This window comes from Perognathus longimembris, chromosome 23 (assembly GCF_023159225.1).
Source record: "Perognathus longimembris pacificus isolate PPM17 chromosome 23, ASM2315922v1, whole genome shotgun sequence".
In the NCBI taxonomy this organism is placed as follows: domain Eukaryota; kingdom Metazoa; phylum Chordata; class Mammalia; order Rodentia; family Heteromyidae; genus Perognathus; species Perognathus longimembris.
Genome location: NC_063183.1, coordinates 17,926,966 through 17,943,420, shown reverse-complemented (window position 1 = coordinate 17,943,420; position 16,455 = coordinate 17,926,966).

Genomic DNA, 16,455 nt, shown 5'->3' with positions numbered 1-16,455 from the left:
TTCAGATACCTTCTGGTCTGATTCATCCTTCGCTGTCTCTCCCCCACCTCCCTCCCCGGTTCCTTCCCCGCTGTCTTCCCCCTTTCCTCCGGTTTCTCTCTCTCTCTCTCTCTCTCTCTCTCTCTCTCTCTCTCTCTCTCTCTCTCTCTCTCTCTCTCTCTCTCTCTCTCTCTCTCTCACACACACACACACACACACACACACACACACACACATTAACACACACGCGCGCGAGGACGGAGCTGCTCACCTGGCCGCTGGGGCTGGAGCCAACGCCGCCGGCCGGCCGGGAGACCCGCAGGGCTGGGGGAAGGCAGGCGGGAAAGCATGGGACTCAGGGTTTCAGCAGGGTTTCAGAGCCCGGCCTGGCTGGTGAGACGCAGAAACTGAGGCCACGGTTCCAGGCAGCAATGGGGTCTCCCCCAGGACCCCCCCTACCCCCAACCTCCGCCCTGGATCCTGCCACTGCACCCAGGTCAGGGCCCTCCCGCAGCACCTCTGCTTCCCAGCACTCCTGAGAGCAGGGCCCGGCCCCCCCGGGGACCATCTGGCATTTGGGGGGGAGGGGGTAGCATAGGGAACCCCTTCTGCGCCCCCCTCTCCTGTGCTGTGTGCGCCCATTCCTTGCTTCACTCTTGTCAGGCCAGTAGAAGCAGAGCCTCCACGCAGCCTGCAGGGGGAGAAATCCACACTGGGCTCTGGCTACTCCTTACAACTCCTCACAGATCCCGCCATCAGCCCCAGGCTTTCAAGGCCTTGACTAGTTGGTTGGGTTAGTTGGCAGGCGCTATCCGAGGTGCTGAACCTGAAAGTGTTCATCTCTTTGCCGCTTGTGGGACTTGAACTCGGGGCTTGGGTTCTGTTCCTGAGCTTTTTTTCCCTCAAGGCTAGTACTCTGCCGCTTTCAGCCACGGCTCCACTTCCTGGCTTCTGGTGGTTAATTGGAGATAAGCACCTCACAGCCTTTCCTGCCAGGGCTGGCTTTGAACCGCAGCCCTTAGATTGTGTGAGCCCCTAACTCTGGCACAGCAATGAATAGCACACAATGGCTTTGGAATCCTTTCTCATCTTCACATTTCCTTTGGCGTGAGGAGCGCCACTCCCACAGATCCTTCTACCCACCTCTATGTGATGGTTATTTATTTTTGCCATGATACTGGGGCCTCAACTCAGGGCCTCCCCTGCTCACTTAACTTTGTCACTCAAGGCTGGAGCTCTACCATTTGAGCCACACCTCCACTTCCAGCTTTTTTTTTTCTGGTTAAATTAGAGGTAAGAGTCTCATGAATTTTTCTGCCCGCGCTGGCTTAGAACCTCGATCCTCAAGCCTCAGCCTCCTGAGTAGCTAGGATTACAGGTGTCGGTCCCCGGCCCCTGGCTGTGGTCATCTATGTCTAATCATCACTCTTCACCTCCAAGAGGCCTGGGAAGTTGAAGAGGATTCCCTGGATGCCATTCCACCCTTAGGCAGCTTGGAAAGCAGCCCTTCCCCCTCCCAGGCTGGAACCATGTGTCTGAGGATTGCCAGGGCTGTCTGGTTTTCTGCCATACTCTAAAAAGCCACACAGATCTATAAAGCTGCACCTTCCCCACCCACATGGCTGGTCTCCAAGGACACATGTTCCCACGGAGCCAGAAACACTTTTAGCAAACGGCTCTGCGAGTCAGCTCGGGGGCACGTTGGGACCCAGGGCCCATCCGTCACTTGCCAGCCACGGAGCACAACTTCCAGGAGGCTGCGCTTTGCTCATTCAGCTGGATCCAAGCCCAGCTTTGCTGTGACAAGCTTAAGACCGTGCGACCCACCTGAGGGCATCATCAGAAATCCTACGGTCAAAAGGTCATGCCAACCAGTTGGGAATGGTGGTTCACATCTGTAATCCTACCACTCTGAAGGCTGAGGCAGGAGGATGTAAGTTCAAGGCCAGCCTGAAATACCCTGCAAGTCACTCACTAAAAGAAGAAAGAAAGAGAAAGAACCAGGCACTGGTGACTCATGCCTCTGTAATTCTAGCTACTCAAGAGGCTGAGATTTGAGGATTGTTGAAACCAGACCTGGTATACAAATCAGTGAGACTTTTTTTTTTTTCCAGTTCTGGGGTTTGAACTCAGAGCCTGGGCACTGTCCTTAAGCTCTTTTGTTCAATGCTAGTGCTCTACCACTTGAGCCACAGCTTTACTTCTGGTTTTCTGGTAGTTAATTGGAGATAAGAATCTCAGAGACTTTCCTGCGCAGGCTGGCTTTGAACCACAATCCTCAAATCTCAGCCTCTCAATAGCTAGGATTACAGGCATGAGCCACCAGTACCCAACTTCAGTGAGATTCGTATCTTCAATTAACCACCAAAAAGCCAGAAGTGGATGTGTGGCTCAAGTGGTGGAGTGCTAGCTTTGAGCAGAAAAAGCCAAATGAAAATGTGAGGCCCCAGGATCAGCACACACAAGGGAGGGAAGGAAGGAAGAAAAAAAAGGAAGAAGGAAGGAAGGAAAGTTGGTTCTGGAAAAAAAAAAAGAAAAAGAACCTTGGTTATAGAAGTCCATGAGATCCTTACAATCCTCACCATTTACACGGTGCAAAAAAGAAACTATGAATACAGCTAGAGTCTAAAGTTATTCACCAGATATAACACTGCCAAATACATGCTGACACACATACTCAGGACATGTACACACACATATGACTACACATGACAATCGTACCCTGTGCACAAGTTAAAGAGAGGTCACAACCCAACACAACTATGTACATACCACAACCCAAAACAATGTGCACATATTATATAGTCTCTGCCCTGTCTAAAATGAGACCAGGTATGGAGACCAGCTGTGCTGCAAATGTCTGTAGTCCCTGCACTGAGACTGAGGAAGGAGGAATGTGAGTTTGAGGCTAGCCTCCAATACATCAGTAAGACTTTGCCTCAAAACAAAACAACCCTGCAAGGGAGGGGAGGAGGGGAATGAAGTCTCAGAGGAGTGACCGTTTTTCCCAAGCTTTCGGTGAACCCATAACTGCCCATCCAAGGCTTGATTAACTTGATTGTATTTATTAAATCATGCTCAATATTTAATAACTTTGAATATGGATTGAAAGTTGATGAGATTGGTGGAGATTCTTTGTGCATGGTCAGAAGTACTAATTGCTTGGAATTAAATTGAATTAAATTGGATGGATTCTCAGAAACTAATGCTGGAGGGCTGGGGATATGGCCTAGTGGTAGAGTGCTTGCCTCGCATACATGAAGCCCTGGGTTCAATTCCTCAGCACCACATATATAGAAAAAGCTGGAAGTGGTGCTGTGGCTCAAGTGGTAGAGTGCTAGCCTTGAGCAAATAGAAGCCAGGGACAGTGCTCAGGCCCTGAGTTCAAGCCCCAGTACTGGCCAAAAAATAAATAAATAAATAAGAAGGAAGGAAGGAAGGAAGGAAGGAAGGAAGGAACTACTGCTAGAGAGGCCACCTTTTCCTGAATTGCTTTAAATTACAGATTTTTATCATGATGTTATTACATGTTATTTATTATAAAGCTTCACTATCATGGCACAGATTATTAGGCAATCCCCAAATACGTAGCATTGAGATGCTGAGTTTCTTTACACCTAGGCAAATGTGGGTTGAATCTCCTCAGTGTATGCCAAGGAAAAGGGGCCACAGATGGTGCCATCTTAGGTCCTCAGTCTACCCCCCAGGCACAGGATGCCCTGGAAGTCATTCACAGGTCATAATTTATCCAAGAGAAGGAAGACTGCTTTATGAAGACCGGTAATATAACTCTCTGGATCCTTTTTTTTTTTCTGAAATAAAAATCAGATGCAGTCGCATGCTGGTGGCTCACACAGAGTTTGAAGCCAGCCCAGGCAGAAAAGACTGTGAGACTCTTGTCTCCAATTAACCACCAGAAAGTTAAAAGTGGATAGCCAGGTGCCAGGGGCTCACATCTGTAATCCTAGCTCCTGAGGAGGCTGAGATCTGAGGATCCCAGTCAGCCTGGGCAGGAAAATCTTTTTTTTTTTTTTTTAAGATTACTCAGGGTTCTTTAATTAGCAGTCAAAAAAAAAGTGGGTATCTTAATGAATTAAGATTTGATTTACACAAGAAATGTACACACTCCCCTACTATGTAACTGTACCCTTTTTGCACAACACCCTGTCCAAAAAATTTGTTTAATTAACAAATTAAAATTTTAAAAGATGATTTGATTTAACAAAGGGCAGTTTGGCGTGAATTCATCAAGCCCTATGGAGTCAGGATGGAGCCAATAGAGGGCTTTCTTTCGTCTCTTCATTTTCAGGTAAACATTGGAAACCAAGTCTGAATGTAGAGAATCTGATCTGGATGCTCCAGTTTTCCTAGAACAGTTTGGTTGATTCTGGTGATCACTCGGAGATGTAAAGATCCTTCCCAGGCCATCAACTCCAAAAGTGGGTCAATCCGGCAGAAGGAGTAAGGCGTGTCCTTTCTGAACTGCTCTAGGCTGAAGTGGGATGCCGAAATCCCTTCCTCGGCCCCCCATAATGTGTCAGGAACCGCAGGACAAAGATAACAGGGAGAAGGCTGGATGGTTGAATGAGTCTCTGGGCAGGAAAATCTTATCTCCAATGAACTACCCAGGAGCCCAGAAGTGGAGCTGTGGCTCAAGCACTAGCCTTGAGCACTAAAACTTAGGGACAGCACCCAGGCCCTGAGTTCAAGACCCAGAACCAGCATATGAGCACATGCATACACACTCACGCACAAAAGTGGAACTGTGGCTCAAGTGGTTGAGTGCTAGCGTTGATTAAAAAAAAACAAAAAAGGGCTGGGGATATAACCTAGTGGCAAGAGTGCCTGCCTCGGATACACGAGGCCCTAGGTTCGATTCCCCAGCACCACATATACGGAAAACGGCCAGAAGCGGCGCTGTGGCTCAAGTGGCGGAGTGCTAGCCTTGAGCGGGAAGAAGCCAGGGACAGTGCTCAGGCCCTGAGTCCAAGGCCCAGGACTGGCCAAAAAAAAAAAAAAAAACCCTGGGTTCAAGCTCTAAGACTCCAAATTAATGAATGAATGAATGAGTGAGTGAGTAAATAAATAAATAAATAAATAAAATGCAAAGCGAGGATTTCAGGGGATTCAGGAAAGGCCTTGACAAACTGAGGCTCTGGAAATCAATGAATGACCTTAGCAAATCCATATATGTGGGTTTTACAAAGCTACCGTCTTATATTAATGATGCTCTTTGGCTAATAAGTAATTATATAGCATGGTTTGTTAGAGGCAGAGTGAAATCACTGGAAATAGGCCTTCTGCCACAGCAGGCTGCAGCCCTGCAGGGGTAAACTGCTTACTCACGAGACAGCAGATGTGCCGTTCTCCATCAAATCACTCTTCTCCCTCACACACCTTCGTCACATTTGGATTTGCTGTGATTTGGAGTCCAGAGAAAATGTAAATAAATGTCATCAAAAGATGAAAGCAGGGCACTGGTGGTTCATGCTTGTAATCCAAGCTACTCAGAGGGCTGAGATCTAAGAATTGCAGCTCAAAGCCAGCCTGGGGAGACAAATCGAAGGCACCCTTATATCCAATTAACTACTAAAAAGCCAGAAGTGGAAGTGTGACTCAAGTAGTAGAGTGCCAGCCTTAAGCAAAAGAGCTAAGCCCTGAGTTCAAGCCATAGTACTAATACACACACACACACACACACACACACACACACACACACACACACGTAGTTAACCACACTAAATTCGGAGAGTAGACAGCAGCTCTCTGACTGAAGTTTAGCACTGTCAGACTCCTCCACACTGTTTTCATTTTATTTATAACAGAAAATTGGAAAAATTATCCCTCTGAACACACATTCCCATCCAGGGTTTGAGGGTCACAAGATAGCTACACACCAACCGATTTTCCCCATCTTCAGCAATCCACCAGCCATTATTTTCAATCTTCCCTGAGAGAGCTCAGGTGGTGGGCCTGCCCACCCTGAGTCCCCCGTGGTGTTGTGAGTCCACTGGTTTTACCTCTGCTGGTCTCAGAGGCTTCGGCTTTCCTCATTCTCTTTCAAGCTTGGTAAAAATCTGATCTCATCCTCTCAGGCTGCTCATCATTGAGCTTTCCTTGGCACCTCATCTCACCTGTTCACTTAGCTCAGTTAGAAATAATCACCACAGATTATCTGTGCATAGGTCCTTCTGAATCCCACCCCACCCCCACCATTGAATGGTGAATTTTATAATTATTTCAATAGTTAGTGTCTGGCACAGTGCCACTCTAATAATAGGTGGATTGATGGAGCCCTGGGTGGATGGATGATGGATAGCTGGATAAGAAATGGCTAGGTGGAGAGATGGATGGATAATGGATGGATGGACTGACTTGCAAATAGTGGCATCATGGGTTTACTTGTTGCTTCTTATCCTTTGGCTCAAATTGAGCAAGATGTTAGGATAGAGACTGTTTCATTTTCCATGAAGCTCATTCATTCATTTTTTAGGGGAAGGGAGCTGTCCTGGGGCTTGAATTCAAGGCCTGCATGTTATCCCTGAGCTTTTTTGCTCAAAGCTGCTGCTCTACCACTGGAGTCACAGCTCCACTTTTGGCTTCATGGTGGTTAATTGGACATGAGTCTCATGGACTTTCCACTCTGGGATGGCTTGCAACCCCCATCCTCAGAATGACAAGAATAAGGCTCCATCTAGTTATGGCTCTTCTGTTTGGTTTTGGGGGTTTTTTATTGCCAGTCCTGGGGCTTGAACTCAGGGCCTGAGCACTGTCCCTGGCTTCTTTTTGCTCAAGGCTAGCACTTTACCACTTGAGCCATAGTGCCATTTCTGGCTTTTTCTATATAAGTGGTGCTGAGGAATCAAACCCAAGGCTTCATGTATACGAGATGAGCACTTTGCCACTAGGCCATATTCCCAGCCCATTATGTATCTTCTTTCTCATTCACTCTTTAGTCTCAATTCAATTTCCAATAACATTAGCTACTCCTTTGTTTTACAGATAAAATCATCACTCCCTTGATTACCAATAATAGCCTGTGTTCTCCCTATGTTCCAGGCTCTCTGCTCAATCACAACCTCCATCACTGGGTCAAGGCAGGGGGATTTCTAGAAGCAGACTTTGCTCCATTGGGTGGACAACTTCCCAGCCACTACCAGGAGTCTGTGAAGAAATCAAATAGCACCCTCTCCCCAGCAAGGTCCCCCAAACTCAGCCCAGTGTCAATTTGACTTGTTAAATCCTAGGCTTTTGATAAGGGCCTCAAATCCTTTAAGTAGGCGGAGTACTGGCTGAACTCACACGTAAAACAGCTTTCCTTCCCTATCTGGTGCCCATGAATCACACCTGGAGGGGAGGGGAGGGCACTGAGGATGGAGGTTCCAAGACAGCCCAGCTAGGAAAGTCTGTGAGATTCTTACCTCCAATTAACCATCAAAACAGCTGGTAATGGAGCTGTGGATCATGTAATAGAACACTGGATCCGAAAAGCTCAGGGACAAACTTTAGGCCCTGAATTCAAGGCCCAGTATCAGCACAGATGAAGAAGATGGAGAAGGTGGAGGAGGAGGAGGAGGAGGAGGACCATGATGCCATCCTCCTAGGTTGGAGGTGTGGCTTAGGTAGTAGAGTGCCAGCCAATGAGCAAAAATAAGCATCAGATATTGAATTCAAGTCCTGGTCTTGGACAAGAAAGGAAGGGAGGGGCTGGGGATATGGCCTAGTGGCAAGAGCGCTTGCCTCGTATACATGAAGCCCTGGGTTCGATTCCCCAGCACCATACAGAAAATGGCCAGAAGTGGCGCTGTGGCTCAAGTGGCAGAGTGCTAGCTTTGAGCAAAAAACAAGCCAGGGACAGTGCTCAGGCCCTGAGTCCAAGGCCCAGGACTGGCAAAAAAAAAAAAAAAAAAAAGAAAGGAAGGGAGGGAGGGAGGGAAGGAAGAAAGGAAGGAAGGAAGGGAAGGAGGGAGGGAGGAAGGGAGGAAGGCAGGCACACCCCCTCCTGATCTTCCACTCTCCAGACTCTCATTCACCCTTGGCTCTTTCCCTCCTCTCCAGTCCGGCTCCCAATGATGCTGACAGGCTTGTGGGGGAGGGGTGCAGATTTCACAAGGACAACGACTTGGCTTTACTTGCCTTTATCTACACACCCAGAACCCACAGCCCTCCTGGACCCCAGACATCACCATTGAGGGGAGAGGGTGCAGTGACTTAAAATATAGCCAGCCCTAATGTCTTTGCTAGTGATCTCCACTCTGGCCCTTCCAACTTCTTCAGCCTAAGTCTTACTCATCTACAGAGGAGGCTGAACGCAGGCCTGTGCTCCCCAAGTCTTCCTTTGACGCCCCCTGGCTGGGACGAGATGCTCCCTCTGCCCTTCCTGGGTACCTGTGCCCCACTGGCCACCAAGCCATGGCACACTCTGTTTTGTCTGTTGTGTTTCTGCTCCTGCAGTGGGCATCACACATCATAAACCACAAGGACCACGGATTGTTCATCTTCATACCTCAGCTCTTTGACATCGTTTCTGGAATATACAAGTCACTTCCGTGACCACCTGTCCAGCTGAAACAAAAACAACCCCAAGTAGATGCAGACTCCCTCAGACCCAAGGTGAATGCTGATTCATGCAGCCATTTGTGGGAAGGTGGACTCAGAACCTGGCAAGGTGCGGAGCCCTGTCCTAGGTGCTGAAGATTCCAACACTGAGCCAAAACAGACCACAATGATGATTAAGTGAGGGAGTGCTTGTCCATTAGAGACAACACACATCTTTCACTAGGGTAGTTAAGAAGTGTAGAGATCTAGGTGCTGGTGTAATCCTGTAATTGCCTTTATGATTTTTTTTTTTTTTTTTTGCCAGTCATGGGGCTTGAACTCAGGGCCTGAGTACTGTCCCTGGCTTCTTTTTGCTCAAGGCTAGCACTCTACTACTTGAGCCACAGCGCCACTTCTGGCCGGTTTCTATATATGTGGTGCTGAGGACATTCATTATATGAGGCAAGCACTCTACCACTAGGCCATATTCCCAGCCCCTCACCCTTATAATCTAGACACTCAGGAGATTGAGATATGAGGACTGTGGTTCAAAGCCAGCCCAGGCAGGAAAGTCTATGAGACTCCTATCTCCAGTTAACCACCAGAAAACTGGAAGTAATGCTATGGCTCAAAGTGATAGAGCACTAGCTTTGAGCAAAAGGAGCTCAGGGACAGGATCCAGGCGCTGAGTTCAAGCCCCATGACCAACTGAAGAAAGAAAAAAAAAAAGAAGTATAGAGAACCACTGTGAGATTATTCTCACCTCAGCTTTAAATATTGTATTATTTTAAGTTTAGGCAGGAAATTTGGGAATCAATAACAATGGTCTCTCTTGCCTTAGCGCCAGGGTTTCCATATATACCACAGAAAGTTACTATAGTTTCTCATGAGATATTTCAGTATATGACCATACAGGATCCTCTGAAATTCCTTCTATATTATTTTTGTGCTGATACTGGGGCTTGAACTCAGGACCCTTTGTTCTTGCTTGGCTTTTTTTTTCTCTACTTCTGGCTTTTTGGAGATAAGAAACTCATGGACTTAACTTCCTGTGCTAGCTTAAGTCATGATCCTCAAATCTCAGCCTTTGGAGAAGACTGAATTACAGATGTGAGCCACTTGTGCCTGGCTCCTTGTAGATTATCTTTTTTTTTTTTTTAACATTGGTCTTGGGGCTTGAACTCAAGGCCCGGGTGTTGTCCCTGAGCTCTTTTTGCTCCAGGCTAGCACCCCACCCCTTTGAACCATGGGATCTCTTCCAATTTCCTGGTAATTAATTGGAGATAAGAGTCTCATGGGACTTTCCTGCCTGGGCTTGCTTTGAGCTGTGATCCTGAGACCTTCGCCTCTTGAGTAGTTAGGATTACAGAGGTGTAAGCCACCAGCACTTGGCTTCCTCATAGATTTTTAAACCTCAATAATTTGCTTAGAAATGTTCTCCAAACAGCATTAAGTATTTCAAAGCTTAGAAAACACACTACGATTGCACACAATGCATTTATATTTAAGATCCCATGATAAATTTAAAAAATCCTGAAGTCCAATAAACTTCCAGTGCAGTTGAAATGCAATTGAACTTAAATTAAATACCACTTATTGGACTTCCGTGGTCACATTCATGTTACGCTGGCCTCACTGGGAGCCTTTCTACTGTTTCCTACACTACGGTAGGTGCTGGAGGAAAGACAGATTAATAAGGCAAGATCTTGACCAATGGGGCTGGGGCAATAGCTCAAGTAGTAGAGTACCTACCTGGTAGGCCCTGAGTTCAAATCCCAGTATGACCACAAAAAAAGGGCTCCTAGTGCAGTAGGGGAGACAGCAACACAGATGATCTACCGTGTCACGTGATCCTGAGAAACACTGTCCCCAGGGACATATACACCAAAGATGCTGAGACTCACAGAGGGCCATCATACTCATTTTACCTGCAGAAGTATCTTAGGAGCTGGGCACTCACGCCTGTAATCCTGGCTACTCAGAAGTCTGAGATCTGAGGATCATGGTCCAAAAAGTCAGCCTAGTCAAGAAAGTCTGTGAGACTCTAATCTCCAATGAACCAGCAAAAAGCCGGAAGTGGAGCTGTGGCTTGAGTGGTAGAGTATCAGCTTTGAGTGAAAAAGCTCAAAGATAGTGCCCAGGCCCTAGGTTCAAGCTCTAGTTAAAAAATAAATAAATAAAAATAGGATCTATATCTGGGTAGCCAGAACAGACTATAATGCCTGAGAAAGAGAGAGGGAAGGGTGAAAGGGTGAGCTTAGCTCTGACAGTGAAGGATATTGAATGATAACAAGGCAAGATTTTATTCTGGAGATAATGGAGAATGTTATTAAAGCTTAAGGTTTTAAAATTTATGATGCCTTTATGTATATATTATACATAAGGACATGCATTATAATACTCTGTCACAAAAAAAATGGACAAGGGCCAATATTACCTGCCTTTATATGGAGGATTTATTCGATGAGGCCAGCACTCTGCTGGGCATCTGATGGACAGGCTCGTATTTTGTCTTTACGACAAGCCTGTGGGTTTCAGGGAGCCCATTTTGTAGATGAAGCTATGGGGCTCAGAATGGTGAAGTCTCCCCACCACTCTGAAGCAGATGTAGAACTTGAGTGCAGATGAGTTTGACTTCAAATGATTTAAAAAAAATTTTTTTGCCAGTCCTGGGGCTTGAGCTCAGGGCCTGGACTCTGTCCCTGAGCTTCTCTGTACTCAAGGCTAGCACTCTACTACTTGACTCACAGCACCACTTCTAGCTTTTTCTGTGTATGTGGTGCTGAGGAATTGAACCCAGGGTTTCATGCATGCTAGGCAAGCACTCAACCACTAAGCCACATTCCCAGCCCTAAAGCCTATGATTTTAACCTCTAGACTGTGGCTACAACTTGTACACATTTCATTCTTTTTTGTGTGTTTTTTGTGTGTACTGGTCCTGAGGCATGAACTCAAGGTCTGGGCACTGTCCCTTAGCTTTTCTCCCACAGGCTAGTGTTCTACAACCTGAACTACAGTTCCACTTCCAGCTTTTGTGGTAGTTAATTGGAGATAAGAGCCTCATGGACCTTTCTGCTTGGGCTGGCTTTGAACCACGATCCTCAGAGTGTTGTGCCAAGTCGCGAAACCACCACCAAGAAGACCACCGAGACTCAGACATTCCGAAATGCAAAAGCAAAGCAAGGCTTTATTTAAACGAGCTGCAACTCGGGCCACGTCCTACCCACCAACACAGCGGAGGTTAGGAGGAAGCCTTGAGCTACGATTACACAGGGCTTATAAAGGCAAAAAACAAAGTTACAACAATCAGGTGTTCAAGCAAGCAAGATTAGGACACAGGTACAAATCTGATTGGCTCAGGGTTCGATTCTAGGGGTGGTCAGAGTTAAGCATTCCCAGGGGTTAGAGTTCTAGACCGACTGGGCTCTAATGGGCTTATCCTGGGTCTGCTCACAGGGACTGCTTATCTCAGGTTCGCGTGGTAAAATGGGGTTCACGTGGTAAAATGGGACCTGACTTCAAAGTCTGGCACTTCAAGAGCTCATCCTCTTGAGTAGCTACAATGACAGACATGAGCCACTGGCTCCCAGAAACATTCTGATTAGGTAAGGTTTATTCCCAGAAACCTCAGATTGGGTTAAAAAAGTGTGAACCATCTCTGGCTTTTAATGCATGATATCTCTAAAAAACTATGAGTGTAAGCAAATATCGGTGGCTCTCACCTTTAATCCTACTTACGCAGAAGGCTGAGTTCAGAGGAGCTTAGCCAACCCAGGTATGAAACTCCATGAGACTTTTATTTCCAAATGCCAGAAGTGAAACTGTGGCTTAAGTGATAGACTTGAGCAAAAAAAAAAAAAAAAAAGCTTAGGAATTGTGCCTAAGCCCTGAGTTCAAGTTCCAATACAGGCACAAAAATAAACAAGTAAATGCATAAATACATAAAATTTATGTTGCTATATTTTGGTAAATTAACATAGTTGTTAAATATTATGCTTGCTTGTTAGGCAGACACTGTTCATTCTTTAAGGGAGAAAGGAGGGAAAGAAAAAAAGAACAAACCACCAGGATATGGTAGCACAAGGTTGCTTGTAATCCCGGTGCTTACGAGGCTGAGGAAGGAGGATAAAGATTGTGAGCCCAGCCCAGGCTAGAGGAACTGTGCCAATAGAAAATAAAATATAATAATAGCCACGCACCAGTGGTTCATGACCACAATTCTAGTCAGGAAGCTGAGATCTGAGGATTGCAGTTCAAAGCCAGCCAGGGCAGGAAAGTCTGTGAGACTCTTATCTCCAATTAACCACCAACAAGCCAGAAGTAGAGCTGGGGCTCAAGTGCTAGCCTTGAGCAAAAACAAAAAACAAAACACTCAGCAACAGCACCCAGACCCTGAGTGAGTTCAAGCTCCAAGACTGGTACAAAATTAAATTAAAAGTCAAGAAGGAAGAAAAGGAGTGAAGAAGGGAAGAAGGGAAGGGAGGGAGGGAGAGAGGCAGGGTGGAGGGGAAAAGGGGAAGAAAAGAGAGAGGGAGGAAGGAAGAGAGGAAAGAACGATCTAGAACTCTGAGGTCTAGCCTAGGAAACTGGATGACTGGTTAAGTGCTAAAACTTAGTATAAGATTACTGGACTGTCTCAAAAGAATTAGAGTTAAATCTAATAACCCAATTCAGAATAAGTTAAAGCTCTTTTTAGGGAGGTGTTTTGGACTCAATTGAGCTCATTATGCATGGATTTAATGTGTGACAATTTGCTCTTGAAAGCTAACATTATTGTCAGCAATAAGGATGCGAAGTGAAACGTCTCCAATTTGGAAAGCAGATTTATTTCTCATTTCATGTGGACTTGTTCCGGGTCTCTGTGTATGAATCACAGTGTACTCGCCTCCATAGGACGCTGTCCACGCCACTGGTTATGATAAATGGCCTGTAATTGTGAATCTGATATTGGTTTTCAATATTGAATTTATCATTCTGTCCTCTTAACAGATATTAAACACTTTCAAGAATTTATCCATTTGCCCAATCCATCTGTGATTTCTTTCCATATGTAAAATTTATTAGTTTCTTAGGGTAGTGGGGTTTTTTTTTTTTTAAGGTTCTTTTTTAACAGCCGACAACATCATTAATAATTCTGAGTAATGGAGTTGACCTCTTTTTAAAACCTCGTTCCCTTCTACTACTCCAGAACCTTCTAATTGAATCAAAATGTATTTGATTGAAAGCCCCCCCCCCCCAAAAAAAAAAGCAAAGGACTGTAGCAGAGTATGCTCTCTGATGGACACGGCTGTCATTGGCTGGTGACATTTGGTCATCTCCTCTGCCACCTCCTCCCATTGGCTGAGCCAGCTGGACAGCCTCCTCCCTCGGTTGCCTCAGTTGCTTCCCAGGTGGGTGATTGATGAGCATAAGCATGCTGATACCGGAAAGAACTTGGTGAATGAGTGAAGGTTTTGCAGGCTGTGTGCGCAGCGGAGCGCGCCCCCTGCAGGACAGTGGTATTGCCCTGGAATGTTCCGCAAGCTTGGTAGGGCCTGCCTGGCTCCTGGCTCATTGCTGCTGGGATCCAGTGACCCAAAATCAAAAAGTCAGGCGGCTGGGAAGAGAAACAAGGCTGTGTGGAATAATACGGCAAGGCAGGGCTAACTCTGACCCTGGGCTCTGTAAGCCCAATGCCATCTGCACGTGTTACAGACCAGCAAGTAGTCAGCTCAGGATCCGAATCGGAAACAGGGCTGTTGCAGGGTTATTGTTTGGTTGCTGGGCGGGGGGGTGTGAGGGGGGACTGGGGGGGGGGGAGGGTGCATGCACACCCATGCCCTGGTACTGGGGCTTGAACTCAGAGGCTCTGACTCTTGCTTAACATTTTCACCCTTGGCTAGCGTTCTACCGTGCATGAGCCACAGCTCCACGTCTGGCTTTTGGGTGGTGAATTGGAGATATGCCTGGGCTGCCCCTTCTGAACTGTGCTCCTCAGATCTCAGCCTCTTGACTAGTTAGGATTAGAGGCGTGGGCCACCAGTGCCTGTCTGGGCTTTTGTGTGCTTGGTTGGTTTTCAGTCCAATCTATACAGCTGTATCTCCTGGTTCCTACAGTGTGTGCTGAGTTGAGGGGATACATGGAGGTCAACAGCACTGAGTTCTCTGATGGCTCTGATATTGGGGGACATGTCAACCAGACATTGGGGGAGGGACTCCCACAGTTAAGGGCCTGGGAAATGGATGAAGCCTGAGCGGTGAACATGGACTGGAGACAAAGCCTCATGTCAGACCAGGGGAACGGACAGAAGGTAGCCCTACAGGGGATCCCCCTGTATTTCATGTCCTGCTTAAGACAGGCAGGTACACCTTCTCGAGATGAGCACTTTACTGCTAGGCCATATTCCCAGCCCCAGGTACACCTTCTCTAAGCAGTCCCCATGCTGCCTCCAGCTCGTGGATAGTTGAAAACTAACCCCTTTCCCTCTCCTGAGGCTTAGTTTCATATTCCTGCAACAGCCTGATTGGTTTCTGGTCCAATGAAAATCAGCTTCCTTGAATGCTTTGTCAATTATTTAAAGACTATGGAACAGGATCGAACCTGCCAGAAATCAGGAGCTGTCAGCAGGATCACAGAAAGGTGTTAAATTTTAGAAGGGCTCCCAGATCACGAAAGAAGTGGTGTGTGTGTGTGTGTGTGTGTGTGTGTGTGTGTGTGTGTGTGTGTGTGTCTTAGGAATGTCTGTCCATTACTCAGCCATTCAAATATCTCCCCTGCCTTCCAGATACTCAGCTACATACTATAGATCCTTCAAAGGATTCATATTGATTCCATAATTCATACCTATTCAACTAGGTGCTGGCAGCTGTATTCCCAGCTACAGGGGAGGTTCAGATTTGGAGGATCATGGTTTGAGTTAGCCTCAACCCAGGCAGAAAAGTTCTTGAAATACCTAATCAACCTAAAGCTGGGCTCAGTGGTGCACACCACTGATTCCAGCTGTAATAGAGAGCCCCCAAATAAGCAAACCACAGCCCAGGTGCACAGCTAGACAGGAAGCAAGACCCTATCTCAAAAATAACCAGCAGAGAAAAAGGTGATGTTATAGGTCAGTGATAGAGTACCTACCTATGTTGAGGCTGAGTTCCAAGGCAGTACTGGGGCAGGTGCCAGTGGCTGACACCTGCAATCCTAGCTTCTCAGAAGGCTGAGATCTGAAGGATCACAGTTCAAAGCCAGCCTAGGCAGAAAAGCCGCTAACACTCTCTTTAAGGAACTGGGGTGTGGAGGGGTGTGGGAGAAAAGCAAGGCTGGAGAAGTGGCTCAAGTGGTAGAATGCCAGCTGAATAAGAAAGCCAAGCAAACAAGCCTAGATAGCTTAAGGCCATGAGTTCAAATCCAGATACCAGCAAAAAAGAGGGAGGGGGAGGGGGGTATAAAGGAGAGGCATCAGACATTAATGGTGCCCTAGTAATGGCATCCTTCATGCCAAGAGGCTTTGTGTACTCCCTACCCATGCCTGTGACCACTTACATCCCTTTGCCAAGCAGACACCATGAGCACCCTCTGTGAAAGAGGACCCCAAGCTCTGAGCCAGTAGATCTCACTGGTACATTCTTCCAGGGTGCAGAAAGGAAACCCCCCCCCCAACCCTCCTCTGCACTTAAATAGGTTCTGTGGCAAAAGCAATGTAATTAAAATTATAAGTAAATGGGACCAAAAGGTACCCCCTGCTGTACTTAATTATGGGCAAGATAAGAAGAAACTCTTTATGTAGAAGGCACAATCCTAAAGTGGGGAGGGGGAGCGAGAGTAAAAAGGAAAGGGAAGGGAAGGATAAGAGAGTGAGAGAAGGAAGAAAGGGAGAAAGGAAAGGAGAAGAGAGGGAGGGGGAGATGGGAAGGAAAAAAGGAAGGAAGGAAAGAAGAAAGGAACAGAGGGAGGAAGGAAAGAAGTGT